Source organism: Mastomys coucha, chromosome X (genome assembly GCF_008632895.1).
Source record: "Mastomys coucha isolate ucsf_1 chromosome X, UCSF_Mcou_1, whole genome shotgun sequence".
Lineage (NCBI taxonomy): Eukaryota > Metazoa > Chordata > Mammalia > Rodentia > Muridae > Mastomys > Mastomys coucha.
The window spans coordinates 138,985,139-138,989,680 of record NC_045030.1 but is presented as its reverse complement, the minus strand read 5'-3'; the positions used below and the strand labels follow the sequence as shown (position 1 = coordinate 138,989,680).

Below are 4,542 nucleotides of genomic sequence, written 5' to 3'. Positions count from 1 at the left end.
CTTTCTACAGTTTAACTGTCAGGAATTTAGAATAAATTCTTGGTTAAATATCATTAGACAATCAATATAAAATATGTTTTAAACCAGCCCATCCTATCTGTAACAATTAAGGATTCAGAAACTTTATCTCAAATGCTTACTTGGTTTGTGTCATCCCAGTATATATGCCAATACTAAGTAATAACAGAGTAAATACCATCAGTTTTCCTTTTCATCATTGAAACTAACCACATAGCCCTTTACTCCTTTCTTTATTGAAAATTTGATTTTATCTAATTCACTTTAAAAGGCTTAGTATTCTAAGTATTATCATGTTTGCAGAATTAAACATGAGAATCAAGTAGCTGTTCAGACTTTCCTGAGATCTTCCAGGAAACACACCCCAATTACTCTTAGGTGTCTCTTTCAGTCAAAAGCCATACCAACATCTCCTAAGTGACATCTCATCATTTGTATGCTTTGCTGTCTGAAACTTATATTTATTGACAAATACAGAAACGTTGGAATTTATGAGATTCAGAACAATAGCATTTGAAATGGTTAATCACCTAACTCTGGGTTGTTATTATCAAGCACACTGAGTTAAAGATGGAGATAAAAGAAAATAACTGCTGTCTTCACTCTATATCAAGACTAATGAAACAACATTCTCGTACTTTGGAATTGAAGATCAACTTCTGGTCTTGATGCCTTCTACTATGCTTTTATATGTCTCTCTTGGTTGGTAATATAAGGATTTATTTTAAATGTTGTAATGGAAATCAAACTCTGGTCCTCTGAAATAGCAGCAAATGTTCTTAACCACAGAGTCATATCTCTAGTTGTAAGGTATATGTATTTTTTTATCAATTAGTTCTTTTATATTCCTTCTTTTTGTTTAATCTTTTTTTTTTACATTCCAGATTTTATTCCCCTCCCTGTCTACCCTCTGAGTGTTCCACATCCCATACCTCCTCCCTGCCCCCTGTCTCCAGAAGGATGTCCCTACCCCCCACCCTACCTCAACAAACCTCTAAACTCCCTGGGGCCTCCAGTCTCTTCATCATAAAGAACTACTAGGTAAAGGAAGGCACATCTCAAATACCAGATAGTACCACAAATACATGAAAAACTTTTTTTATTAAACCCCTTACTTCTAGGAAAGTCTTGAGACAATTACTTACATTATAGAAAAATGAAAAGGAGAGAAAGAAATTTTACAGCCATTGACATTGGCTGGCCTGTTGTAAAAGAGTATTAAGACTCAATACTTCACAGCCATTGTCTCAAGTTAATAAACCACAGATTCAAAACTTATCCTGACAATATTATTTGCTATTTGTGTTATTTTAAATTTAAATACACCTCTCTAAGTAGACACTTTTGTCAACAGCAAGTTCAAAGTGAAGAGCAATTGAAAATATTGATGTATAAAGTAGAAGAATTTTAGTGCTTAAACACATAGATAATGACAAATAAATATGAATCATCCTCACTAACATTATTATAATGCATACAGTTCTTAATATAATTATTAGAAGTCATGGGGGAAAGCCTTGTCTGATATTTACTAATACTGAAAAGTCAGGCATAAGCCATCCTACTGCACATCTCAGTTTTAAGTGATTTCTATAACACAAGTCTCTATTACTTCTATTCAAGGACATGATTATCAAAAACAATTCTTTATCAGAATTTTTCCTGCTTATCTTCTCTAAGATAGATACTTGAAGAAGGTCATTAAGTAGGCCTTTAGGTATTTTTTATACAAGATATTTAGAAACTGTTACTTTTGGAGTCTTTTCTTCAGCAATATTTCAACTCCATTGTTTGTTGATTGCTGCAATGACTCATACAGAGATAGAACAGTAATGTGTCTTATAAGATGCTGGTTGACAGGTCCCAGTGTATTCTTCTGTGGCTTCCTTATCATCTCTAAATGCGTCATAACTCAATTCAAAGGTCACTGCTGTCAAAGCAAACATCTCGCTCTCTTGGATGGTAAATTAAACTAATCAATAATATGCAGTTTTATGCAGAAAGAGCACAGCCGTATTCTATCAAAACAAAAATTTGCTTATTTTTAGAGAAACAACCAAAACTTGGATAAATCTCCCCCTTTCTTTTTATGTCCTAAAGAGTTTTCATGGGCACCTCTTTCTATCCTGGAAAGCCTACATCAATGGCTGTGGTATAGCATTAAACATCAAGTTTTAAATTAGCTTCTCTTTCTTTCCATAGGTTTATACTTGATTCAGTATAAAAGTGAAATTTTTCTCTAAATTAGCTGTAGATGCAGACACCTGAAGCAAATCTCTTCTAAAATATAAGGGAAATGTAATTATAGGATATACGGGTTGTGACTGCATATTGTACATTTGGCTTTACTCCTACACAACTATATACATAATAGCAACAGTAAGAACATACTGAGTGAATGATGCTTAGAATGAAGTCCTGGACTACATAGTAGGAAACTTTGACCTAACTATCCCATCTGAAACTGCAGATTTCAGAAAAGACATAATGCTGCATTGAAAATTTTTTATTTTTCTTTTGAAATATGATCTCATGTAGCTCAGAATGTCCTTGAACATCATTTTATTGTTTGCTAGTTTGTTTCTTTGTAAGGAGTCCACTTTTATTAAAATGATCCCAAGTCAGTATACAGGCTGCCTCCACACCTCAAGGCACTCACATGAAAACTAAAGCTTTCATACATCAAATTGGAGGGACCAAATAGAAGAGGATCACAGTGGTTGACCATGCAGAAATTAAAAACAAAAAATGAAGAAGTATTAAGGTAGAAGGTATTTTTAAAAATATTTCAGTACATAACTTACACAGAAGCAATGCTGTTACCTCCCCAGGGTAGCACCAGCCACACTCCTCTTGCGAGTGGGAGTGGGACTTTCTGTAGCCATATATTTCATGGATATGTGGAATGACTATTAAAAACAGAAACAACAGAACAATTGTACAATCGAAGCCCTCAGCCACATTGGAGAAATTTGGGGATGCTTGCTATCACTGACTTCTGTCACCTCCACCATTCCAGTTTTTAAACCCTGAGTCAAAAGTGCCAACACAAAACAAGTTTAAAAATAAATTTAAATACAAAACAAACGAAACAAATAAAGCCATGCCAATGTTATCTTGTTTTTTTTTGTTGTTATTGTTTTTGATTTCAGGTTGTTTTTTCCATGCAAGTTAGGCTTTGTCAAAAAAAAAAAGGGTACAAAACACATCTCAGTAACAATCCACCTAGAAGCATTTGTGGTTCATGATAGAGGGGATGGACTCATTTTACTCCTGCTTGCTGATCAACATCTGCTGGAAAGTGGACAGTGAGGCCAGGATGGAGCCACCGATTCATACAGAGTATTTGTGCTTAGGAGGAGCAAGGATTTTGATCTTCATGATGTTAAGAACCAGGGCAGTGTTCTCCTTCTACATCCTATCAGCAGTCCCTGGGTACATTACATGGTGGTGCTACCAGACAGCACTGTGTTGTCATAGAGTTCTTTGTGGATGTCAACGCCACACTTCATGATGGAACTGAATGTAGTTTCATGAATATCACAGGATTCCACAACCAAAAAGGAAGGCTGAAAAAGATCCTGGGGCATTGTAACCACTCACTGTCAATAGTGATGACCTGGCTCATCAGCTCATAGCTCTCCTCCAGGGAGGAAGAGACTGCTGCAATGACCATCTCCTACTCAAAGTCTAGGTCAATACAGCACAGCTTCTATTTGATGTCACACATGATTTCCCTCTCAGCTCTGAGTGTGAAGCTGTAGCTACTCTGGGTCAGGATCTTCATGAGATAGTCTGTTAGGTCCCAGCCAGCCAAATCCAAATGCAGGATAGCTTTAGGGAGAGTGTAGTCCTCATAGATGGGTACAGTGTAGGTGACCCTGTCTCCAGAGTTCACCACAATGCCAGTGGTAGGACCAGAGGCACACAGGCTGGATGGCTACATACATGCCTGGGGTGTTGAAGGTCTCAAACATGATCTGGGGTATGTTTTCACGGTTGGCCTGAGGGTTTGGGGAAGCCTTGGTGAGCTGCATAGGATGCTCCTCAGGAGTCACACACAGCTTGTTTTAAAAGTTGTGATGCCAAATCTTATCCATATAATCCCAGGTGGTGGCAATGCTATGTTCAATAGGGTATTTTAGGGTCAGGATGCCTCTTGCTTTGAACCCCATTGCCCATGTAGGAGTCCTTCTTACCCATACCCATCATAATGCCCTGGGGTTTGGGACAGCCCACAATGAAGGGGAAGACTGCCTGGGGAGCATCATTGCTCACAAAGCCAGCTTTGCATGTGTTCAGGCTGCTGTCCACAATGAGCACAACAATATATCCATTCATGGCGAACTGGTGGCAGGTAGACTGGTGACAGAGGAGCCACGAGACACCTGTGCTCAAGAGTGGACACAGACTAAACAATACCTTGAACACCTTTATAGACACAGATGACCTTTAATATCTGATCCACTTGTCACTCAGTACCTCTTAATTTAGGATTTTTACAGACTTAAACCACTGTGTGTG

At 37.6% G+C, this 4,542-nt stretch overlaps 1 pseudogene; it reads right to left on the bottom strand.

Moving 5' to 3' along the window:
* Positions 1-3,243: 3,243 nt before the first annotated feature.
* Positions 3,244-4,359, bottom strand: LOC116089394 (annotated as a pseudogene).
* Positions 4,360-4,542: the final 183 nt, after the last annotated feature.